Source organism: Pongo abelii, chromosome 4, assembly GCF_028885655.2.
Source record: "Pongo abelii isolate AG06213 chromosome 4, NHGRI_mPonAbe1-v2.0_pri, whole genome shotgun sequence".
Taxonomy (NCBI): Eukaryota; Metazoa; Chordata; class Mammalia; order Primates; family Hominidae; genus Pongo; species Pongo abelii.
In genome coordinates, this window is record NC_071989.2 from 159,656,100 (window position 1) to 159,682,547 (window position 26,448).

Below are 26,448 nucleotides of genomic sequence, written 5' to 3' on the forward strand. Positions count from 1 at the left end.
TTGAAACCCAGGGTCTTACCCTCTGTTCACCTCATAGAACAGTAAAATCCCTTGGATCAGGCAAACTCTGATGAAAAACCCAGACTGCCATCTCTCTCCCAGATGGCCAATTTTCCTTCCAGTGCTGGCAAATGATGAAGTTGTCTTCAGGAAGGCAGAATTCTGCTGGGTGCTCTCCTCTTCTGAGGAGCTATACCACCACACAGCCTTTGCTCCCAGAAAGAGTCACCATCTTGTGTTCTAACATGGATCCCTTGTAAGGCCATACAAACCACTCCATCCATACTTACTGCTTTCTCCACAAAGGCAACTGAGTCTAGGAGCCAATGGACTATCTCACTTTATTTTTTAAAATTTACCCGGGGCACTTTTTCATGTTCTTTCTTCTCACTGGAACTTACCAGCATTATGGAACACAAGGATGTGTTTTTGGTCATCTTCTCTTTACAAGATAGGTCACATAGACCCATAAGTCGGCTGTGTATACTTTTCTTAAAAAGAAAGTGTCACTTACCTTGGGAATACCAGCCAGCCATATATGAAATCCCAGACACAGCAGACCCCTAAGAAAAAGGCGAGGTTGTCTGTAACTGCCTTAGCAACTAAGCCACCAGTGGATTCGACTCTTAAAATTACAGCACCATTGCAACACAAAATCACAGAATTTTGGATTTGGGTAACACTAGAGAGCTCACATAATTAAACGCCTTAATAGAAAATTCTCATTTACTAATTAGAAGTTTTTAGCCCTGTAGTGTAACCATGTATACGCTATTCTCAAAGAGAATGGGAGTATCTTCTTCAGTTACTTAATGAAAACATACAAGGAATCTGAAACCCTAACATACCAGAATCTATGGGACAAAAGGAAAATTATTTGATCATGGGATTCAGAAGCATTTACTGGATCAGGGTTTAGAGATGCTGAAAGTAGAGAATCAGTGTTAGGTTTTGGAGGGAAGGCAAGGGTTAAAGGAAGACAGAGAGAGAAAGAGAGCGACTTAACAGCAAACACAGGTATACTGCAGACACCTGTGGAAGCAGGTGACCCACTTAATGCCAGAGCCCACCACCACTTACAAGCAGCGGTACTTAAAGGTATGGCTGGGAGAAGTCTGGATAGTATGGCTTGCTGCCTGGCAGGATATCAATAAGATGTGCCCATGATAAGGCGGTTTGGCCCTTTTTCTGGTGGGATGTCATCATGGTGTTCCTTGGGCCTTTGCCCAGTAAGATAGGATAGGGAGGTTTCTTTAGTTGGGCCTTTGCCTGGTAGGGTATAATAAGAACTTTTTTTATTGGGCCTTTGTCTTCCTTGTGGTCAGGTGGCCAGGTAGGACGTTTCTCATGGCCCAAACCCCCATGGAATGTTTCACTTTGACCAAGGTCTGCAAAATAGCAGGGGACTTACAAAATGGTGCAGTTTGCACTAACACAAAGGTGAATGGCATGGGGAATGGTAGGTCAAGAAAGCTGCTTCCTTTATTTATCCCTTCTCTTGAAATGTCTTCATTATTAAGACTTTCATTCTTCTGCCTTTGGAGTTAAAATATAAAATATGAATTTTAACATAGAAGTGTGAATGCTGGTATTTTTGAAATCAAGTTCTTATAATCCCAGGCTAGTGACAGCTTGCCTGGGCAACCAAGTAACTTAAGTTCATAAGTAAACACTAACTCTGCTGAAACTAAATAACTCATTTTAGCTTCTGAATATTTTAAGCATTTTTCATTCTGGATAAGAAAGAGAAATGCTGAAGCAGAATTTATTTCATCTGCTTTAGATGAATTTAGGAATTCCTTGCAAGGCATAAAATTAATTTTGTGATCCTTTGACTAATACGGATTTCTGAGGAAATTCTAGATTCAGAGAAGTGCTGGGCCAGATTTTGGTTAAGGCAATGACATGGAAAAATTTTTCAAAGAAGAGGTAAAAATATGTAGTGGAGTTGCTTTTTTTTTTTTTTCATAATCAGGAGTTTGAGAGGGTATAATGCAAGTTGTTAGGTTTTGACGGGAAGGCGAGGGTTAAAGAAAGACAGGGAGAGAGAGTTGGCAGCTCCACAGCAAACACAAGTTTTATGTATAGCACAAGACCTGCGGAGGTTGGGGACCAGCTTAATGCCAGAGCCCACTGCCGCTTACAGGCTGAGGTACTTATAGGTGTGGGTGGGAGGGGTCTGGGCAGTATGGCTTGCTGCCTGGCAGGATGTTGATAAGATGTTCCCTGATGAGATGGTTTGGTCTTTGTCCTGGCAAAATGTGATAGTGATGTTCCTTGGACTTTTTCCCAGCAGAATATGGTAAGAAATTCAGGTGGTTGAGCAAAATGTTTCTCATGGCCTGAACCCCCATGGAATGTTTCACTTTGACCAATGTCTGCGAAATGATGGGGGGCTTACAAAGTGGTACGGTTTGGATTAACATTCTTGCCTTCTACTTTAGTCTAAAAGGAAGAGGGGCATTGTTCATTATCTAGCTGCTTCCTGCTGAATAGGGGCACTGTAATCAGGGCTTGGGTTTTGAAGCAGTGGGTGTCCAACTTCAGAGTTGTTTTCCTGGAGATGCTGATACCGGACTTGGTGGAGGAGAAGGATGGTATCAATGTGTTTCTGGGTGGCTGCCTAGGCAAGGTAGTTCCACCTTTGGGAGATAAAGTGGGATATGAAGGTAAGCATACGTGGGCCAATTGTGAGCATTAGGAGGAAGATTAGGGGCCCTAAGAAAGGGGTAACCGGATATCCCCATGCCAAGTGTAGCTGAGATGCTTAGTCCTGCTAACAGGGGAATGAAGTGTATAGCCCACTTGGTGTGTGTGGAGGAGGAGGAAATAGAGATTACTAAAGGAACCTGAATGGTTTGATTGTTAGGCAAAATGTTAATGTTTGGAGATTGAAACACCAGGGTACATGTTCCTGACTAACTTGCCAGTAGGCAAAGAGGAGAGTTTTTTCCACACAGAAAGAAAAGACCGGGGGTTGACGGGCAAAGTTGTAAGTGAAGGCAGTGAACCATGAGAAGGTGGGGGTTAAATCCTGAACAAACTTTTGTCCCAACTTTTTTGTTTTTCCAGGTTGAATAACTGTTAACAAGGATAGTCCCTGTTAGGGCCTGATAGGGAGGGATATTGGTGGTGAACGCTGTTTGGTTTGAGAGAGAGAGAGAGAAATGGGTTTTTGTTAACAGCCACTGCGGTCCTGATAGGGAAGAAGAATAAAGGTTGCAGTTGAGGGCATTGTCTGTGCATTTTTTTTAGGGAGTTCCCTCAAGTTGGATACATGGAGAGCAGTGCTGGCAGAGAAGGGAGGGGTTTGGAAGGGATGTTTTACGGAATTCAATTTGTGACATGTTTAGTTTACAGGCCATGAGACGAAGGAGGGTGCCAGCCCTGCGTGCGATGATGCAGGTAGATTTGATGGATTGCAGGGAAAGGTGTTTAGCCAAGCAAGATTATAAACAGGTTTTGGGAAGGGACTGGTTGAGTAAGTGAGATGCAGGTTTACTTTGGATAAAGTTTCTGTGGTTAGGTTAACAGGAAGGGCTGTGAACTGCTGGATTTGTGTGGACAAACAAATTAAACAATTGGAAGAAAGAGGAGAATGTGACTGATTTAAGAGGTAATGTGTGAGGTTGACAAAGGAAGCTCAGCTGCCAGAGGGTGTGGAATTTAGAGTATCCCACAGCAAAGACAAAAGGGGAAAAAGAAGACTTGAGTACCAGGGAAATTTTGGAAGGTGCCCTGCAGCCATAGCTCCTGGGTTAATGTGAGGAATTAGAGTGGACTATCCAGGGATGTGGGGAGGGAATATCAGGAAAGATCTGAAACAAGGTGTGAGATAACAGATTTGAAATTGGAGGCAGAGAGTGTAATGGACCAGGGCCTTCTGGACTGGCAACTTCTGGAATTCTTGTTAAGCATAGTGAGGTTGGTCCTATGAGGGAGGAAGAATATTTTGGGGTTGAGAAAACTTCTGGATGTAAGTCTGGTGCTGTTTTTAGTTTGGAATGGTGGATTTAGTGTGGAAAGAATGTTAGTTTTGTTGCCACAGGAGTAGTTAGGATTACCTGGTGAGGACCCGTCCACTTAGGTTGGAGAGGGGAGAAGGAATTGGTGATTTAGACCCAGTTCCCTGGTTGTAGGGGCAGGAAGAAATGTTTGGAGGATGGACTTTTAGGTTGGGGCAAGTAACATTTGCGTACTGTCTTATTAGATGTTGAGTGAGGTATAATGCCAGCCAAGTATCCAGTATCGAAGTGGCGGAGGGGTGGGCTGGGGGCAGATACAGGGAAATTGTGGAGGATAAAGGGGCATTGGTACATGAATTCAAATGGGCTTAGGCTGAGGGGCTTGTGAGCAATGGCTTGTAAATTCATGAGTGCCATTGGAAGAAGTGAAGTTCAGGCCATTTTAACCTCTAGGAAGTTTGGTTAGTTGTTGTTTTAAAAAGGCATTGACCCATTTACTTTTATCTGAAGATTGGGGGCAGTAAGGAACATGAAAGGCCCATTTAATGTTTAGAGCCTCCACCAACTGTTGGTTAACCTGTGAAACAAATGTTGGCCCACTGTCTAACTGGATGGAGGAGGGGAGTCCAAACCAGGGGATCATATGGATGAGGAGAATAGAAGTGTTGGTGTGTGCCTTTTCGGTGGTGGTAGGAAAATCTTCTATCCATCCAGAGAATGTATCTACAATTGTCAGAAGGTACCAGGCCCATTTTACGGGGAGCATGAGGGTGAAGTTGATCTGCCAGTCCTGCCCTGGCAGGTGTCCTTGGGCCTGGTGTGTGGGGAAAGGAGGTGGTTTGATAGCTCCCTGAGAGGAAGTTGTTTGAGTGCAAATGGAATATGCCTTAGTAATACCTATGAGATTGGCAGCCATGGTGGGAAAATATATATAAGCTTTTAAGAGCTAGAGTAGGGGGCAGTAACCGGCATGGAAATCGTTGTGCACGTATGAAAGTACAGAAAGTTCCTGGGACTTGGGCAAGACAATTTTATTAATGGGGTAGAACCATCCTCCTCCCCAAATAGCACCAGCCTGGGTGAGTGAGGTTTGTTCCTCCTGTGTATATACAGGGTGTATGCTGGGAAAGATGGGCAATAATGATGAGGTTTTAAGGGCTGCCTGCTGGGCTACTGAGTTTGCTGAGAAGTTTTCCTTGGTTATGGCATCTGTAGCCTTTTGATGTCCCTTACAATGGATAAAGGTGGCCTTTAGTGGTAGTTTAGCTGCCTCCAGCAGTTTGTGTATGAGTTTGCCATTTACTATGGGGGTTCCTTTCGTAGTTAGAAAACCCCTTTCATGCCAGATTAAGGCATGAGAGTGTAGGATGTGGTATGCATATTTGGAATCGGTGTAAATGTTAACCCTCTTTCCCTTTATTAGGGTGAGGGCTCTGGTTAAGACAACTAGCTCCACCTGTTGAGAGGTAGTATGGAGTGGGAGAGTGCTGGATTCTAGGAGTTTATTTTCAGCAATGATGGCATAGCCAGCTGCTGGACATGGCTCCCTAAAAGAGCTAAAAAGATCTTTCATTAATGAATCATGTGGGTGTTCCCTGCAAAGAGGCTTTTGAAATGTGTTGGCAGGGGGAGAAGAGGGAGTTTAAGAGGTCCAGGCAGGAGTGAGAGAGCTTAGAGTCAGAGGTGTTTACAGGGAAGAGGGTGGCTGGGTTGAGAGTTTTACATTTCTCAGAGAAGATGATTAGAGGGTTACCTACGAATAAGGCATTATCTATGAATAAGGCATCCTGTAAATAGGATGGTGGGAGGGATAGAAGAGATCAATGGCTCATGAGATCCTGTAGGTTATGGGAAGATACAGTAGTAATGTGTTGCTAGAGAGTAATTTTCTGTGCCTCTGAGGCCAGTAATGTGGCTGCACCCAAGATTTTTGGGCAGGATGGCCAGCCTTGGATGACAGTCCACTTGTTTCGAGAGGTATGCAGTGGCTTGTGGGGCATTGCCATATGTTTGGCAGAGTAGTCCAAGAGCAAGGCCTTGGTCAGAATGTACATACAGTGAAGGGGGCCAGCCCCTCCACACCTGTGGGTATTTCTTGTCAGGCGGGACAGGAGACTGAGAAAAGAAATAAGACACAGAGACAAAATATAAAGAAAAGTGGGCCCAGGGGACTGGCGCTCAGCATACAGAGGACCTGCACCAGCCCAGTCTCTGAGTTCCCTCAGTATTTATTAATTACTATTTTCACTGTCTCAGCAAGAGGAATGCGGCAGGAGAGCAGGGTGATAGTGGGGAGAAGGTCAGCAAGAAAACATGTGAGCAAAGGAATCTGTGTCGCAAATAAGTTCAAGGGAAGGTACTATGCCTGGATGTGCACGTGGGCCAGATTTATGCTTTTCTCCACCCAAACATCTCAGTGGAGTAAAGAGTAACAGAGCAGCATTGCTGCCAACATGTCCCGCCTCCCACCACAGGGCGGCTTTTCTCCTATCTCAGAATTGAACAAATGTACAATCAGGTTTTATACCGAGATATTCAGTTCCCAGGGGCAGGCAAGAGACAGTGGCCTTCCCCTATCTCAACTGCAAGAGGCCTTCCTCTTTTACTAATCCTCCTCAGCACAGACCCTTCGTGGGTGTCGGGCTGGGGGACTGTCAGGTCTTTCCCATCCCATGGGCCGTATTTCAGACTATCACATGGGGAGAAACCTTGGACAATACCCGGCTTTCCAGGGCAGAGGTCCCTGCAGCTTTCCGCAGTGCATTGTGCCCCTGGTTTATCGAGACTGGAGAATGGCAATGACTTTTACCAAGCATACTGCCTGTAAACATTTTGTTAACAAGGCACATCTTGCACAGCCCTAGATCCCTTAAACCTTGATTCCATACAACACATGTTTTTGTGAGCTCAAGGCTGGGGCAAAGTTACAGATTAACAGCATCTCAGGGCAAAGCAATTGTTCAGGGTACAGGTCAAAATGGAGTTTCTTATGTCTTCCCTTTCTACATAGACACAGTAGCAGTCTGATCTCTCTTTCTTTTCCCTACAATACAGAGTAAAAGGCTTGGTGGAGTTGGGCAGTCCCAGTGCTGGGGCCATTAAAAAGGTCATTTTTCAGTTTTTTAAAGTGGGAGTTGATGGGGCAAGCTGGGTTGAGGGGTTTTAGGATGAGCCCATGTGAGGCCATATAGAACAGCTTGGCCAGCAAGCCAAAATGGGGAATCCATAGATGGAAGTATCCCATGCAGCCCGAGAAGGAGAGGAGGTTATTTTTTGTGTGGGGAAGAGGCATGTCCCAAATTAGCTCCTTTCATTTGGTTGGAATGGCCTGAGAATTAGGGGTTAGGACAAGCCCAAGGTAAGTGACCTGCATTTGGGCTAACCTGAGCCTTTGTGGGTAAGATCCTAAAATTTACTTGGTATGTCCCACCCCAAGATAGGGGTAGGGCACTGAGGGATAACCAGGAAAGAGTGGGTGAAGGGGGTGATGAATAGGTTGCATAATAGAGGACCAGTCTGTTTGTGTCTAGAGGGGATTCTGTCGACTCCCACAATAGAGATAGAAGAACTGAGGAGGGGCTCAGAATATTCTGGTAAAAATAAATAACTAGCCTCATATCTAATGGGAAAGACCTGGGCTTAGCAGAGACTGACAGCGTTACTCTTGGTTCCAAGGTGGTGATGGTGGTGGGAGTGGTGGATTCTGGGCCCTATCAGTCTTCAGGTAGAGGTGGTGAAGTGGGATAAAGGGGTTTGCTGAGCACAGTCTGAGATGTGCTCCCTGTCCTCCAGGGTGAGGGAGGAGGAGAGGATGACATAAGTGTCATGCCAGGTAATTTATAAGATTGAGTGACATACAGAAATTCCTTGTGGAAGGAGGTGGGATCCACGGAAAAGAAGCCAAGTCTTTTTTCAAGCTGGAAGAGGTCAGCTAGAGAGAAGGAAACGTAAACTCAGATTATACCTTCAGCCCCCGCGACTTCCCGCAAGGGGAGGACTTTGGAAGGCCTTTGGGCGTATGCCTGGTTTTCGGCGGAAGGGGGTTAAGTGTGACTGGGTAGGCAGTGGAGAAGAAAGGGGGAACAGAGGGCAACAATAAAGGAGTGAAGGAGCCGGAGCTGAAAGAGGAGGAGGGGATGGTGGTGGGAGAAGGACTGAAGGAGGGGTTTTGTTGTCCAGGTTGAAATTAGAGGAGGAAGGCTTGTCTGAAGGAAGGGGCATTTTGAGGCTTGGAGGTTCCAGATTAGACGTCTGAGAGTGGTATCTGGAGGAAGTTTTGAGGAGCCTTGCCCCATACTGGTGGCTGGAAGTGTGAGAAATATAGAGGAGGGGTGTGAGTACCCCGGAGGGGAGTAAATACCCTGATTCCTCTTGGGAGGAGGGACATAAGAAAGCCAGGGCATCCCTGCAGCTCTTCACGGTCCCCTGGAGATCAGAGTGACTGGAGTGGTGAGTGTTCTGAGGGCATCCCCTGAGAAGGCAGACCGTGGTCACCTGGTGACCAGGGAGACCTCTCACCCAGCACTGGGATTTTCTGGTGAACTAGCAGAAGCATGCGAGGAATCTGGAGAGGAGGAAAAGGGAGACTCACCCACTAAATGGAGACTGGTGTTGGACGTGATGTTCTGCAATGGGGGTGATCCTTGCTGGAGCCGTCTAGAAAGGGGGAGAAAGACAAAAGAGGATAGAGAGTTTGATCAGGATCTGGAGGTCAGCCCAGGGCCAAAGAAGAGAGAGTAACAGAAAAAGGGCTGCAAACAGGGAGTCTACTCAGGATCTGGAAGCAGGCCTCAGTCTAATTTTTGCTGCTTGCTGCTTTCCAGGTTTCAAGAGAAGACTTACCCGTTTAGAACCCAATCTATGTCCTGTGTTTCTGCGCCAAAATGTAGTGGAGTTTTTTTCATAATCAGGAGTTTGAGAGGGTACAATGGAAGTTGTTAGGTTTTGAAGGGAAGGTGAGGGTTAAAGAAAGAGAGCTGGATGCTCTGCAGCAAATGCAGGTTTTATGTCTAGCCCAAGACCTGCAGAGGTGGGGGACCAGGTTAATGCCTGAGCCCACTGCCACTTACAGGCTGGGGTACTTACAGGTATGGGAGGGAGGGGTCTGGGCAGTATGGCTTGCTGCCCAACAGGCTATTGATAAGATGTTCCCATGATGAGGTGACTTGGTCCTTGTTCCAGCAGAATGCGATAGGGGTGTTCCTTGGACTTTTTCCCAGCAGAATGTGATCAGAAAGTCAGGTGGTCAGGCCGATGTTTCTCACACAGAGAACCACTTCTGCGAGATTAATTTCCACACTCCTTCTACCACTGGTTTGAACCTTTAGCTTTATCCTATTAAATTCAAAACAACCTTTTAACTCTAGAAAAATTTACATTTCCATGGCTTCTTATAACCTTTTAGTAAAACACACACACACAGACATTTTTCCTAACACACCTCGCATGTAAAAATATTTTTAGTAGTATCAATTACATGTTATAATGATGATTCTTAGCAATCTTACTTTTAATGTAAAACCTGGTAAGTTATGTTAACTATGTACTAGGTGCTGATCAGGTTTTACTATTCCAGCATAGCTAGGGGCATGGCCAACTCCACATGTCCCCAGGCCTTAGCTAGCTATAAGGCAGGCAAGTCAAACAATTTTCAAAAGCCAAAGAAGCAGTTTATGACCTTAAGGCATTTAGCAAACCTAATATTTGAACATAATTTAGACCACATGTTTATATTTTGAAGACATTTGTGAAAACTTTACAGAGGAGATAAACAGTGACTTTCACGTCTCATTTAACCAGTTTGCACAGAGAGAAAGAGGCCAGAGTCTGACTGGTAGGAAATTCTTATCCTTTTGCCAGTAGGCCACGTTTCTGGGTTTTCTCTCCCTGAGCAGCCCTAGTGACCCTGCTCAACTGTATGCAAACAAACACACTACCATGAATTAAGAACATTTACAAATAGTTTACAAATTTTGGAGAAATTAGGCAGAGAGAGAAATATGACTTAAATTCTGTTTACAAAAGTATACTCAACATACTTAAAATATCAAGAAGCCTAAACTCCGAAAAGTTAGTTTAAGGTTAAAAAGCTGATGTGTTCCATTAATTCCTGTGGGTCTGATGAAGGTAGCCTAGGAATTCCAGATAAATTGAACAAATGATGACTTGCTAGAAATGCACAGGAAACAAAATAACTATCCACAAAACCAAATAAAAGCCTTCTAGAAGCAAAAACAAATAAACAGGAAAGCAACCCTAATTTTTTCTTACTCAATTTACCCTGGAGGCTAAAGTGTTGCCCAGGGCCCCAAAAGAGCCACATAATAAATATTTTATTCCTGATACACAATTCAATATCCTTAAGTTCACCAATATCATCATACATCCTGTGCAATCAAGAAGTTTACTTTAGGCCCATGACCAATAAGCACTCCAGTGCCAGCACTATCCATGCAAAACAGTAAACATAGTGTGAAGCAGTGCAAGCATGTCTGGGAAATTTGGCTCCACACTAAATCCAGCTTCAAGCTTAACTATACAAAAAAAAGAACTGCCAAACTGCCAATGCATTTCTTTACAATACTTATTATTTTACTTTAATCAAGACTAAAAGCTTTAACTATGAAAATGTTAACTAGCCTAATGTCTCTAATTCTTTATCATGTTTTAAAGCATATTTTATTATCTAAACTTTTTCCACATCTTTCTCCCCTAATCACTGGTTCCTTACTACATTGTTTCACAAATAATTTTTTCAAATGTGTAATTTGAGCTAACTTTTAGATAACTTCTTGATTAGACAAAATTATTCTTTTTCTGAGTAATAACACAACCTATTTGGTACATTTTGTATACAGAACTCTGTGTTAACTAGAAATATTATCCTTAGTAACCTAAAATTTTAGTGAAACCCTAAAAAGAAATCCTGAACTATCAGATATGGGCATTTATAGATAAGAACAATTCCACAATTTTTAGAAACATATTTCCCCATATCACTACCCTTCCTTAATTGGAAATGACCCAAATATTCAATGAGCATCAAAATTAATTTTAAGCTTTTAATTTACACAAAAAGTTTACCTAAAACATTTATCCCATTTACTATACTCAATTCTTTCATTTTTAACAGTTTATCTAGATTACTTCTGTAAACTGAGATATTAGACACTATCACTTAAAGTTAGTTATTTCCTTGCTAACCATGTTTCTAATAGCCAGTGAATATCAAGTGCTCACCTAAACCTAAGAGTCTCAGAATTAAATACATAAGTATTTTGCCAATAACTCAGAAGATGTAGCTAACATTAAATTGCTCTTATTTGTCAAAAAAAGGCACACAAACCGAGATCATTTTGTTTTGGCTGGGTTTGTAGTTTTATAACCTTCTATGCCAAACATTGACATCTCAAAATATTTAGCAAAGACAAACATAAAATCCAGACAAAATGTATGCTGACAATTCTGAAGGCATTTCTATTTTTATTCTACCAATAATTTTAAAGCCAGCTTGTTTAGTAAAGTTATACTTAAGTCACTTGAACTTAAAAATCGCTTAGACTTATTAATTTATGAGCGCTCTTTTACTTATAAGCCAATTTGGCAAACATAACATATAAGTGTACATACAAATAAATACATCTAGACATGTATACACACACACAAATGAAGATCTAATAGCTTGAAACCCTAGCCATGAGATAGCAACACAAGCTTACCGGTTTTACTTTGTTTGCCCCAGTAGGTAATCCAATGAAGGCTGTGAACCAAAATTTTGGGTAAAGCAATTTCCATGGCAGTTTGCGTTTTTTTTCTTTTTCTTTTTCTTTTTTTTTTTCTTTGAGACGGAGTCTTGCTCTGTAGCCCAGGCTGGAGTGCAGTGGTGCAATCTCGGCTCACTGAAACCTCTGCTTCCCAGGTCCTGGTTCAAGCAATTCTCCTGCCTCAGCCTCCTAAGTAGCTGGGGTTACAGGCATGTGCCACCATGTCCAGCTAATTTTTGTATTTTTAGTAGAGATGGGGTTTCACCTCGTTGGCCTCGTTCATGTCTTGAACTCCTGACCTCGTGATCCACCCGCCTCGGCCTCCCAAAGTGCAGGGATTACAGGCGTGAGCCACCGCGCCCAGATGGCAGTTTGATTTTTTTTGTTTTTGTTTTTGAGACAGAGTCTCGCTCTGTCGCCCAGGCTGGAGTGCAGTGGCGTGATCTCAGCTCCCACTGCAGTGTCCACCTCCTGGGTTTAAGCGATTCTCCTGACTCAGCCTCCTGAGTAGCTGGGACTATAGGCACGCGCCACCACGCCTGGCTAATTTTTTGTATTTTTAGTAGAGATGGGGTTTAGTAGAGATGGGGTTTCACCACGTTGGCCAGGATGGTCTTGATTTCCTGACCTAGTGATCCACCTGCCTCGGCCTCCCAAAGTGCTGGGATTACAGGCATAAGCCACTGTGCCTGGCCCTAGCAGTTTGATTTTTAAAGGTGAAACCTCCCCAGACTCCAAAGAACACCGAGACCAAACAGTACCAAAGGAGAACATCACTCTTTCACGAGGCCCTCTGCTTAGAATAGCAGCACCAAAGCCTGGATATATGCAACGGCAATGCCATCCCAGTTTTCCATTCAACAGTAAACTCCACATTCCAAACAATATTGGGGCCAAATAGCATTGCAACTGCGAGATAAAATTCTAAGGAGGGTTTAATACTAGACCTCAGAACCTCTGCGAAGGGCATCCTCTTTGGAGAGGTTGAGGTCTGGAGGATTCCCCTCTGGGGCTTCCCCTAGTGGGGTCCAATTTTAAGAGTGTCAGACGTCTCTGACCTTAGGTGGGCACCGGTCCTGCTTGCATGTTTTCTCTCTAAAGGGAATGGCCTACTATGACCTTTCATTTTGTCCCTGGATGAAGGCCTTGACTTTTAGCATCCTTATAATTTGATAAGGCCACACTTTCCCATGTTTCCCATTCCAGGAACTTAATAACTGGAGGCTAGATGTGTTTCTTTTGCACTTAGCCAGTCCAGTAGGGAAACGGAAGAATTACGCAAAAGAAAAGGTTTAAGTTTCCTGAAACAGGCGAGTTTGCTCTGAGCTGTGCCACACATAGGGATCAGGGACCACACCCAGAAAAGATTTAAAAAAGAGTCCTTCCCCCTCTGGGCAGGGCAATTATCCCAATTCACTCCATGGTCTTCAGGCAATATTGGGGATTGACGCCAGCCAATTTCCCTCAATTTCCAAGGAGCTACTAGGAAACAGCTGCTAAAAGACTAATAAAGAAGAAAAGGAAAAAAAAAATGAAAAAGACCCAGGTCCCTTAGGCAAACCAGGTGGTAGCGGTTAGGCTTCTTCACATGAAAACCCCTTAATATTCACCAGCCACGGCCAGAAACCTGCAGTTACCTCCATGTTTACACGCTGCTCACCAAGGGTCCCAAGTTGGAAAGGAAAAGAGAGAGAGAGATGTCCCTGTATGTAAAAGGGGAAAGGAGAAAAATAAATCCCAAACTTTGGGCCTACCTTCTCCCGGCTGGCTCACCAAAATATGTTACCAGTGGAGGGTGTCCAGGTTCTTGGCATTTTGAACAAAGAATTGGACAAAATGCACAAACAAAGCAAGGAAAGAATGAAATAACAAAAGCAGAGATTTACTGAGTACACTCCACAGTGGGAGCAGGCCCAAGCAGCCACTCAAGGGCCAGGATACAGGATCTTCTTGGGTCCAAATACCCGCTGGAGGTTTCCCATTGGCCCCCAATCAGCCTGATTGTTTGCAGACGGAAACCAATCAGAGGCTGAAGTGAAGTTACAAAGTTACACTGTTAGGCAAATGTCTGGTTGCCAAAAGCAACCAATAAGAGGTACTTTCTTTCTTTTTCTTGTTCATTTTTTTTTTTTTTTTGAGATGGAGTCTCTCTGTCGCCCAGGCTGGCGTGCAGTGGCCCGATCTTGGCTCGCTGCAAGCTCCGCCTCCTGGGTTCACGCCATTCTCCTGCCTCAGCCTCCCGAGTAGCTGGGACTACAGGTGCCCCCCACCACGCCCGGCTATTTTTTTGTATTTTTAGTAGAGACAGGGTTTCACCATGTTGGCCAGGATGGTCTCGATCTCTTGACCTCGTGATCCACCCACCTCAGCCTCCCAAAGTGCTGGGATTACAGGCGTAAGCCACTGCGCCTGGCCCAGAGGTACTTTCAATTAACCATATGCCATGCAGAAAAGGTGGGAGTTTGCAAAAGGAGTAGCCTCTGGTCCTTTTGTTACTTAGGCATGGAAAGTTAGGGTTTTCCTTTCAATTTAGTTCTATGAAGTCAGCGTGAAATGGCCTTAGGTTTCCTATTCTCCTGCCTCACTGGTATCCAAGGGACTCTGCCATTAGGCTAGCTGTGGAGGGATGAAGAGAAAGCTGAGGCCTCAAATGCCAGTATTCCTTCCTTCCAGATTTACATGTAAGACCAGATAATCTTCCAGACCAAACAGTATCTGTTGATGAATATTAGGCTTGAATGAGGAGAGCAAAGTGGAGCACTGGATTGAAGAGAAAGCAAAACACCTTCCTAGATCAACAAGGAAATAGCCTCTTCTAGAATCCAGATAGGGCCCTGGACTCCTGTGGGATAGTGTAGTGGGTGAAAAAATTGGTAATGAAGTCCTCGGATATGGGGATGCACTTGGAAGTCTCGGGAACAAGGAAGAGAGACATTCTGTGGTGGTGATTTTTAGATCCAACACCCAGGGGCTTGGGTGTCTTTTGGGGGGATTAGTAGGAGAGATTGACACATTGAGGGAGGCTCAGGATAACTGTCTGAAAATGAGAGATTTTTATCGCTTATACTGATGTCCCAATAGGGTCTGTATGTGGTTCAAATAGGTAGAAAAGAATGAAGTCCGAGGCTAAAGATAACAATATCAGTCAGAATTTTAGGACTGTGAATACCTGTCCACAGAAATAGCTGGGCCCTGAGCCTCTACTGATGATGTAGGAATGGAGGCAGTTAATAGGCTTTAAAGTCATAGGGTCTCAGGGCTAGGGTATGGTGAGGACACTTTGCCACCCCTAAGGTTCAAAGCCTCTTGGACTGGAAGAGGTTGTTAACAGATATCCTAGGCAGAAAAGCTGTGTCAGGTTGTGGTGTATGAAGAGGGAGAATTTGACACCAAATGGTCAACTGGCTATCTGCTCACCTGTTCCCCTTTGCTCCCTACTCCCACAGGGTCTGCTTACAGAACAAGGCACAGCCAGGAGGCAAGACACAAGCAAGAAATGTGCTTGACCATTGCAGTCCTTCTTCCACTCTGGGGGATTCTGAAGACTCAGAAGAGGGACAGGAAATGGATTCAGTCTAAACCCCAAGGCCAGGACACTGCCTCAGCTTCGAAGCTTGGATGCAATGCTCCAGGGTATAACCACTGCCCAGAAGCACAGCTAGTACAAGCTGCAGCCTCAATCCAGGCAAGGAGCCAACTCCAACAGGTCAGGCTCCAAGGGATGAAGACTGAAAACATGAATGTGTTGTGCCACTAACTCTAGCGTTTGCTTTTCCTTGTGTTTTTGCATGCATTGTAGACCTTGGCATCAGCATTTGGCTAGCTTTAAGACAGAAACTGAGAAGCCTTTTGTGTTTTATGTGTCAACTTGACTGGGTCACAGCATGCCCAAATATTTGGTTAAACGTGATTTCTAGGTGCATCTGTGAGGATGTTTCTGGACGAGACTAATATTTGAATTTGAATCAGTGGACTAAGTAAGGCAGACTGCCCTCCCCAGTGTGGGTGGCCCTCATCCTTCTCTCTGCCTGACACTCTTCTAGCTGGAACATTTGTCTTCTCCTGCCTTCAGACTTCGACTATGACTGGAATTGATATCATTGACTCTCCTAGTTCTTCAGACTCAGATTGCTCTCCCGGGACTTCTCAGCTTCCAAATCACATGAACCAATTCATTATAGGAAATTTTTTTATATATCCTATTAATTCTGTTTCTCTGGAGAACCCTGATTAATACAGATTTATTTTCCTACACTCCAATAACTCTCCGCTACTCCCTCCCTCAACCCCTGGTAACTATCCTACTTTCTGTCTCTATAAATTTGACTATTCTCAGTACCTCATATAAGTGGAATCATGCAATATTTGTCCTTTTGTGACTGGCTTATTTCATTAGCATAATGTTTTCAAGGTTTATTCATATTGTAGCATCTATCCAAATTTAATTCCTTTTTGAGGCTGAATGATATTCCATTGTATGTATATACCATATTTTGTTTATTCATTCATCCATTGATAAACATGTTGTTCCCACATCTTGGCTATTAGGAATAATGTTGCTGTGAACATGGGTGTACAAATATCTGAGTCCTTGCTTTTTTTTTTTTTTTGGACACAGAGTCTCACTCTGTTGCCCAGGCTGGAGTAAAGTGGTGCGATTCTCAGCTCACGGCAACCTCCGCCTCCTGGGTTCAAGTGATTCTCGTGCCTCAGCCTCCCCAGTAGCTGGGATTACAGGTGCGTGCCACCACGCCTGGCTAATTTTTTGTATTTTAAATAGAGATGGGATTCATCATGTTGTCTAGGCTGGTCTCAAACTCCTGAGCTCAGGCAATTTGCCCACCTCAACCTCCTAAGGTGCTAGGATTACAGGCGTGAGCCACCATGCCTGGATCGTTGCTTTTCATTATTTTGGGTATATACCTAGAAGTGGGATTGCTGGATCATATGGTCATTCTGATTTTTTGAGGAACCATCATACTGTTCTCCACAGTGTCTGATGACCTACAGTTTTGAGCTTAGCCTTTCTAAAATAGCAGGAAAAAAATGAAAAGAAAACAACTAGAAGTGGAAGTAATTTGTCCTTCATTAAGCCAGATACACACATCCTGATTCAAGCTTGAAAACAATATTACCTCTTTCGCTGATATGTAAGTACCATTTTATAATTTAAATTTTAAGTTGTGATTAATTTAAAACTTAAAATGTATAGTCTTTATATGCACTGGATGTCCACAAGGTGACCCTTGGTTGCTAAATCTTTGAGAAAGGCTGAGTAGACACTGAACGAATGTATATCCAACTTACTTGTCAACTCCTCCAAGAACATTCCCCACCCCCTGACCCAAGACGTGCTTTCTATGAGCTCCAACAGTGCCCCTAGTCTTCAACAGCTACCACATCTGTGCTCGTCACACTCTTGTCCTTCCCCCAGTCTCAACTGTGAGCCATGGATGGCAGAGGCCGGTTTTTACCCTTCAGGTCTCCAGTTAGGCCTGTGATGGTTCTAGGGTTTTGTCTAGGCTGCGAGTCTGATTGGGGCTAGGACAAAGGGTCAAATTCAGGACGAAAATCAGCCTGGCCAAGAGCAGTGGATACATAGCCCCTATCATCCCACTTCTCAGATGCTCCTAGAACTCCAGCCCAGGATCCTTTATTCTCCGTATGCTCCACCTTCTCCCCATACAAGACCCTCTGCAGAGAGCAGGCACAAGGAGCAGATAAATGATGGTCGATGCTGCCTGTCAATTCAGATGGGCCTGGCATAACGGTTAACTAATGGGTTTCTTGTTTGATTGATAGGTTCTCTCAAAACTAAAGGAGTTAAATTTCTTTAATAGCAATACATGCTCATTGTTAAAAACTCAGATCAACTGAATTTCCCTTGAACACTATTAACATTTAGTGTATTATCCTTTCACATTTGTATAGATATTTAGAAAAATGGAGTGTAGTATACACGTTTATATATTTTTGCTTAGCAGTACATCATAGACATCTATTTCATTATATTCAAATGGCTCAATAATATTCCGCTGTGTAGCTCTACCATAATCTAGCCAAACTCCTACGTGGGGGCCTGGTTTGTATTTGATTTTTCAGTAATATAAACAATGCTGAGATAAACCTCTGGCTATCAGCTAGATTATTTCTATTGACTGATTTTAATACATGATTGGAATTTTAACCACAAGGGGGAAGCAGGCAACCATGGGAAGACAGGCTAAGATTTAGAATAAAGAAAAAGAGGCTGGGTGCAGTGGCTCATGCCTGTAATCCCAGCACTTTGGGAGGCTGAGGCAGGAGGACAGCTCAAGCCTAGGAGTTTGAGGTTACACAGAGCTATAATCACACCACTGCACTCCAGCCTGGGTGACAGAGCAAAACCCTCTCTCTCAAAAAAAAAAAAAAAAAAAAAATCAAACAAACCTATTTAGAAAGTTATCTCACATACATAAGCTTACCCCAACCTTGTGAGCAGGTAGTAGCATTAGTATTAGCCCCATTTTTTGGATGCAAAGCTGATGATTTCATTATCAGGTGCTCTTCTCTTCACAGTATTTCCAAATAAATTGACAGCAGCACAACATTCTGCCTACATTCATTTCAAGTCCAGGTGCTGTGCTGGGGACACTATGAGGCATGCAGAAATAAAGAAGACCATCCCTGCCCCTCAGGGGGTCATTATCAGGTGTGAGGACAGACACACCTAAATAACCAAGTGCCTACTATAACAGACAGGAGAGCCCAGGAAGGCAGGAAATTCACTTCGACAGTGAGGCTGGGCACAGTTTTTTATGGAAGGGGTATGCTGACAATAAGAGGTAAGGTGTATTTAGCCTTTACTCTGTGCATGGCACTGTGCTAAGTGCTTTACCTGCATAATCTCATTAAAACTTCCCCACAGGCCAGGCACCGTGGTTTATGCCTGTAATCCCAGCACTTTGGGAGGCCAAAACAAGAGGATTGCTTAAGCCCAGGAGTTTGCGACCAGCCTGGGCAACATAGCAGGGCCCTGTCTCTTAAAAACGAACAAACAAACCAACAAACAAATCCCCACAGACCTGGAAGGTATCCTACCCTTTTTTACAGAGAAGAAAACTGATGGTCAGAGAGGTTAAGAAACCAGCTACTGTGGCACAACACTGGAACGCACGTCCTTAATGTGAATTCAGGAGGCCCTACAAGGGTTGGTAGACTTTCAACAGGCAGGGCTGGGAGAGAGATTTCTAAGAGAGGAAACACAGAAACGAAGCCTTAGAGGCAAGAAATACAGGCACATCTGGGAATGGCAAGGGGATCAGCGTGCCTGGGGTGTGAAAAAGGAGGAATCTGGAGAGATCAAAACTAGAGAAAGAAAACTAAGTCAGAGTGGTGAAGACCGCGAGTAGCAAGCCAAGGAGATCCTACTGTATTTTGTATTCAGGGGAAACCAGCTAAAGAGAATGACATCATGTGTGCTTTATGAGGATTAATTTGGTGCATTGCATAAGAGAACAAGGAGACTAGTTAGGGGCTAGTTAAAATAGTACTGGCCAAAGATAACTAGAGAAGGAATGAGAACCAAAAGACATTACAGAGATAAAATCCACAAGATCTTATTAGATGCTGGAGAAAGAAAGGAAAGAATCGTGATTAAGATTTTCATGTTTGGGCAACCAGGAGAATGTGAGTGTGTACACCAGGAGAGGGGCTGGACAGAAGGGAGAGGCGAGTTCACTTTTCTTTTATGAGCTGGAGGGACCTCAGGGACCTTTGAGTGGAGATGTTTAGTGGAAAGTTAGAAACAGGAAGCTGGTGATTTAGACACAGTACTTGAGAATCAGAAGAAACGACCCAGGGCCGCGTATGCTGTCTCACGCCTGTAATCCTAGCACTTTGGGAGGCCAAGATGAGAGGGCTGCTTGAGGCCAGGAGTTCAAGACCAGCCTGGTCAACATAGTAAGACCCTCTCTATATAGAATAAAATAAAATTTAAAAAAAGAAGAAGGCTGGGTGCAGTGGCTCACACCTGTAATCCCAGCACTTTAGGAGGCTGAGGCGGATGGATCACCTGAGGTCAGGAGTTCAAGACCAGCCTGATCAACGTGGTGAAACCCCGTCTCTACTAAAAATACAAAAATTAGCTGGGTATAGTGGCAGGTGTCTGTAATCCCAGCTACTCAGGAGGCTGAGGCAGGAGAATCACTTGAACCCAGGAGACAGTGAGCCAAGATTGTGCCATTGCATTCCAACCTGGGTGACAGAACGAGACTCTGTCTAAAAAAAAATAAAAAATAAATAAAAAGAAGAAGAAACGACCAAGGGAGCTGCCAGGGAAAAACCTACACTTAAGATTCAACAAGGCATGTTAGACCCTGATAACCTGCAATTCCGCAGCCAGGTTTCTATCCCAGAGAAACAAAATCACACGTGCACAAGAAAGCATATGAAAGTTCACAGCAGCATTGTCTGTCTTGGTGAAAGCCTGGGTCAGGGAGGAGCAGGCAAATAAACCATTAAACATCCACATTGTGCAATAGTTACCAATTAAGTAGATCAAAGGTATTGACATGGACAGATCTGCAGAACATACAGTGGATGAGAAAAACAACATGTAGTGCAATAATAATGTATAACATTACACCTCTACCCTTTGTCATCTTGTAGTGGATCTTGAGTGAAATTTTCACTTATTCCATTGGAAAGACAGGTTCTCAAATCCTATCATTAGGAGTTGACAGTTGCTTACCCAAGGAAACTCCACCACCTTCTAGCAATGGTTCCATCTTTCATCCCAAAAAACAAAGATTAGTCATGGAATAGGTAGTGTTCAGTTTTAAATGACCTTGAGGATACAGCATAGAATGTCCTTTGCTTGATAAATACAAGTAAAATGGTCTAATTCCAAAACAAATGTATAAATGTCACAAATGAATTTTATTTATGTAATAGTAGCATGTTGACTAGAATAATGACTATTATTAATAGACTCATGGGGGAAACGAAAAGTGGTTAAGATTTATGGACTGGTTGAATTTAGTGTAGGAGATTTGCTTACCCCTGCACAAAGAGGCCAATAGACTTTTTCATTTAAAATGGAGCTCAATGCTTGATCTCTATACAGTTATGAGCCCCACTACTGATTTAAGAATACGATTCTTAAAGTTGTCCTCACGTTAGAAGTACTTGAAATGCTTTTAGAAACTACTATTGTCAAAGACACACCTCAGCACAATTAAATCAGAATTCTTTGGAAGGAAAAAAAATGTATAACATTACTTATGAAAAAAGAAGAAAAGCCAAACAATCCTGTCACATATATATTTTAAATGATGTATGTGTAGGCATAGAGAAAATTCTGGAAAGCTAAACCCATGCTAATTGTGATAAAGGGGAGGAGTTGGGACAAACATGGAGAGCAGAAGGGGTTAAATGGCGTTTTAGCATAGTTGTCAGGTTTTAATTTTATAAGAAAAATGTAATCATCTGTTACTTAAGTGAATAAAAATTCTCAAACTATTTTTAAAAAGAAAGATTCAATGGGAAGAGGAAGCAATGGAATAGACAGGAATATATTCCGAGACTATAGGTAGGACAGTTACTGGGAGCACTGGGAGAAGTTTCTGGAATGCAAAGTGGAAAAAGGATCCACTGCACTCAGCAACGCTGCAGAGACAGCAGCCAGCAGGATGAGTCCTGTGAACTCGGCTGGTTGTCAACACCTTTCACTTACAGCCACTAGCTCCTGTGTCCTTGAAAGGTCGCCATGTCCCACCACTGCCCTTGAATGAGATGGAGATTTTCTGTTCTTTTTTGAGTTGTAAACATCCTAAAGCATTTCATCAATTTCTTGTATTTAGACATTCCCTTCCTTTCCCAGAAATTCCACAGTGATATTCTTAGTGTTCTCTTTCCAGTCCTTCAAGCTGTGTACGAAATCTACTTCTTCCCAGTCCAGCTCCGGCAAATACCTGCCTCCTCTCTTGTTCTCCATTCAAAAAACTTCCAATTTGAGGTCGTTTTTGAGAGCATTACTGTGGTGGTGGTGGTGGTGGAGTTTATAGAATTTCTCATGGGACCCACAGCATGGATGTAGCTAACACTGACGGAGCACACAAAGGTGCAATCACTGTGCTAACTTCATAGGAAGTATCTTGGTTAATCCTTTCAGCAACCCCAGTAGGTCAGTACTATTATAACCTCCATTTCACAGCTGGGACTTAGTGTGGCTGAACGACCTAAGGTGGTAAGTGGCAGTAAGCTTGTGGTGGGTGACTCTGTGTTTGTCTCACTATGTGAGTTTGTCCTAAGTGATCAATAGGGGTGGGGACTGGACTAGGAACAAGGTCTCAGGTATGCAGGGGTGTCCAGTTTACCAAATGCCTTTATGACCATTAATTCATTTGATGTCACCACAGTGCTTTAATGACATGGGTCATTAGGGAAAATAATGAGATGAGTCAAGCTTTGTAATTCCCTTAAATTGGTCAAGTCTGGGTTAAGGGCTTTTAGGGCACATTAACTCACTATGTGGTCTTGAGCAACTCTGCAAGGGGTGGGAGCAGAGGGGGCCCCCTTTGGCCCAGCTCTCTACAAATCATCAAGTTCCTGGCAGCCACTCCTCCTGGTCTGCAAATTCTTGGCGAGGCACCCTCCTGCTCTCCAAACCCACCCATTCCAGGCGATCCCTTAAGTGGCAGAGGAGCCAGGTTCCTGGGGTTAATAAGCAGGCTGTTTATAGCCAGCAGCAGTCACGGGACAGCCAGCTGGAAGGTCATGCCCCTTCTGAATGTTGAGGTTTCTCATAAACATTTCCCCAGTAAGCCTTCTGGGAGATGAGGATGACTCTGGGTCCATTGCCCTTGCTGGGGCAGAGCGCCAAGGCCCCATACTCACTTTCTTCTCCTTTCTCCCGAATCTGGCTCTCTTCCTCTTTCCTCCTTCCTCTCCTGCTCTGCTGTCATTCCTTCCCTTTCTTCAGTGGAAAGAGGATACGATTCACAGTAGACACACAGGATAACTCATCCTTCTGAGCCTCAGTTTCCTCCTGCGTAAAATGGGTAATAATGGGACCTTCATCTCAGGATGTACGGGAAAGTGCCTAGCACTGTGTTAGGCACACACAGTGGGCATTTAAAACATATTGGTCATCTCCTTCCCCCTCCACCCTATCCTTTTGCCCTAATCCCGGCCACTGCCCTGTTTTCTTTCTATTTTCCTGCTCCAGCCCTGCTCCCATCTCCACTCTGGGCACTTCCATCTCACTGACTGTGCTGCTGCTGCCTGGGAGGGTAGACGAAGAAGCCAAGCTTCATTCAGAGGAGGGCTGACCACCGCGGGGCCCGCCTGGCCTTGGCACTTCCCCACAAGACCACACCCTAAGCCTCTCTGCTTTTAGTAAATAGCCCATGGGAACTGGGGGTGGAGGGAGGATGTAGAATGGGAGAGGCCAAGATATTTTAACGTTTGGCTCATATTTGCCCTTAATCTGGCTCTTCCAATGGTTTAATGGTCAGAGATCATTGTGTAAATTGCTGTGTGACTTTGGGCAAGTCCCCATCACTCTCTGAGCTTCAGTGAAGTGTGGGAAGGAAGTGAAGAGCAGAAGTTGGGTAGAAGTGCAGGTCCTGGAACCAGACCATCTCCACCACTTACTAGCTTGGATTACATAACTCCTCTGTGCCTCAGTTTCCTCAACTATAAAATGCAATTTATAGTATACCTAATTTATAAAAGCACTTTTATAAATAGTATACCTAATTTATAAAAGCGCTTTTAAAAGTACTTAGAATAGCGCCTAGCCCATAGTTGGTACTAAATTAATCTCAGCTATTATATGCAAATGGAGAGGTAGAACAGGGGTATGTGTGCATGAGAGGAGAGCTGGACCTTCTCTGAGGGTATTCTAAAGTCCTGAAAACCCACATTCCTCCTTTTCGGATAAGAAGAGGACAGAACATTGAACACAAAGTACTTCTCCCAGGGAGACCATAGGAAACTTGTCAAAGACTTTCAAAGCCAGATGGACCCCTTAGAGATCATCTGGTCCAACTTGTCATGCTACAGTAAGAACAGGGTGGACCAGAGAGATTCTGACTTATCTGGGACCATAGAGCTTTTGACGAGTTATAGAATTGCAGGTGGTGCATTGCAGGGAAGGGAGGCACTTTAAGGGGACAGTGAGATGGGCTGCCAGAGGGCTGGTGGGATGCTAGAGGTCAGATTCCCAGGCTCCATGACCTCCAGGATTCTTAGTTCAGGCACTTAACCCATAACTAAAGCACTGATGTCACCACTGGCATCTTTAATAATTATAACCATGTAATAAGGAGGGACTATATCCCAGGCACTGCACCAGACGCTTTCACATGCATTACTTACTCCATACAAAATCCCCTTGACAAATGAGGATCCATGCCTTGCCCAAGCTGCAACAATTACAAAGGGGCAGAGCTGGGCTTTGAATCCCGGTTTCTCTAATGCCAAAACCAGGGTTCTCATGCAATGCTCTTTTCATGTTTCCCAGAGCCTAGTTTGAAGCTCGAGCCTCAATAAATAAGGATCTCATATTTGTCTCAATGGGCTGGTCAAGCAGATCTTATATTTGTCTGACTGGGCTGGCCAAGCGATAACACTAATGAATCAGCCTGGGTCCCAGTCAGCTTCAGCCCTTTCCACCCTGACCCACAAGCCATGATGAGAGACCAGACCCTGTGTAGGAAATCTTTCTTCCAGGGGCCCTGCCTCTGTGTTATCTGTCCCCACTGTCAATGGGAGAAGCAGTGGCTGCTTTCGGAACAGGAAGGGGAGGAGGGCTTAGAGCCTGGGGTGACGCTTCTGGCTGCTGGGCCTGACCTCCCCAGACTTTAGCCAGGGCTCTGACTTGAATGGGAGGAGCATGAACAAACAGAAAGTGGTAGGAGAAGCAAGAAACCAGGTAAGGTGAAAAAAACTTTTCCCCTCCAAAAATATGAAGTTTATAGTTGATGTGAATTTGTCAACTTAATATAGTGTAAGAAGCATAAGGTTTAATACAGTCTTCTTCCCCACGACGGCAGGAACCACATCTGTTGTATTCACTACCACATGCTTAGTGCCCCACCCAAGGCCTGTCTAGAGTCAGTGCTCAATAAATAAACATGGAAAATGAATGAAAAAAAAATGGAGGGACATAAGGAAGAGCACTGAAATGTGGGTCAGAAAACCTGCATTACAGTTTTTAGCTTCATGGCTCATGGCAACCCTTGGACAAGTCACTTCGGCTCTGTAAAACTCAGTTTCTACATGTGTAAAATAGATACCATGGCAGTTCCTACTGCACAGGGCTTTGAAATCACAGACTTCCGTAGGAGTCATGGTTCCATAACCACCTAATGTCAAGTTGAAAATTGTATTTCTTCAGAGTGAGGCCGGCTTTAGCAATCTATGCAAGGGGTCTTGCTGAACCAGGAAGGCCAGAGGTGTGGTTCTAAGAATGAGGATTAAACATGAGAGAGACCATAAATCTGCTTGGAGAACCGCAGCATTAGGAGGGTACAGTGGACGTGGCAGGCATGACAGATACTCTCTGCCCTGGAGACTCTACAGCCCTGTCCATGCAAGGTGTCAGTTAGTATCAGTGGGAGCACAGATGGGCTTAAATCAGAAGATGTTACAGATTATCTAGTCCACACTGGACAATAGCCCAGTGAGGGGTTAAAGGCTGAGAGACAAAGACCCAGATATTCTAATTCCCAGCTCAATACTACTCTTCCCACACCACCATCAAAGGAGGGGGACGGTGGTGAGAGGGGGAATTTGAAGAGAAACAGATTGGACCAAGGAATGAATGCCTCCATGTAGCAACAGCTTCAAAGGGGCTTCAGAATAGGAGATATCTTGTTAAAGAAGGAGGAACGAGAGGGGGAAATGGTTAAAAATAATGTCTTACATCTATGTGGATTATGTTTCCAACTATATCATGTGTAGTAGCTTATTGCATGTGAGGTACTATGGTGGAGAGTTACTGACGGGGCATCAGAAAGCCCATTTCATTACCCAGCTCTGCCATGTACAAGCTCTGTGACCTCAGGCAAATCCTCTCTCTGATCCTCAAATTTTCATGTGAAGCATGAGGCAATAGTGCCTACCCTATAGACCTATCCTGGGGACCAGGTTAGGAAAGGGAAGTAGAGGGAGGTTGTAGCCTCTCTAAAATGCTCTGCAAATGGGCAATGTGGCAAAGCGGTCACAAGCAAGCGTGTGAGGTAGACCATCACTTAGACTTTCTTTTCTTTTCTTTTTTTTAAGACAGAGTTTTGCTCTTGTTGCCCAGGTTACAGTGCAATGGCACAATCTCGGCTCACTGCAACCTCCACCTCCTAGGTTCAAGTGATTCTCCTGCCTCAGCCTCCTGAGTAGCTGGGATTGCAGGCGCACGCCACCACACCCGGCTAATTTTTGTATTTTTAGTAGAGATGGGGTTTCACCATGTTGTCCAGGCTGGTCTCGAACTCCTGACATCAGGTGATCCGCCTGCCTCGACCTTCCAAAGTGCTGGGATTACAGGCGTGAGCCACCGCGCCCGGCCCCACTTAGCCTTTCTATGACTTTGTATCCTTATCTGTAAAATGGATGTGGTGGGAATCAACTATAATGCATTTGCAGCCTTTGGCACAGTCCCTGACACATACAAAGCCTGCAACATCCTGTTAGTTACGACCACTAGTTGGGTTTAAAGAATTTTCTCATGTAATCTT

General features: G+C 44.1%; 1 long non-coding RNA gene across 1 annotated transcript in view; it reads right to left on the minus strand.

Moving 5' to 3' along the window:
• Positions 1–372: 372 nt before the first annotated feature.
• Positions 373–26,448, minus strand: part of LOC129059579 (uncharacterized) — a 36,434-nt gene continuing 10,358 nt past the window's right edge. The window contains exons 2-5 of the long non-coding RNA XR_008525562.2: positions 22,607–22,757; positions 9,051–9,299; positions 8,557–8,621; positions 373–563 (exon numbers count right to left, since the gene is read on the minus strand). This is a non-coding gene — a long non-coding RNA (uncharacterized LOC129059579). The remainder of the gene's footprint in view (positions 564–8,556; positions 8,622–9,050; positions 9,300–22,606; positions 22,758–26,448) is intronic.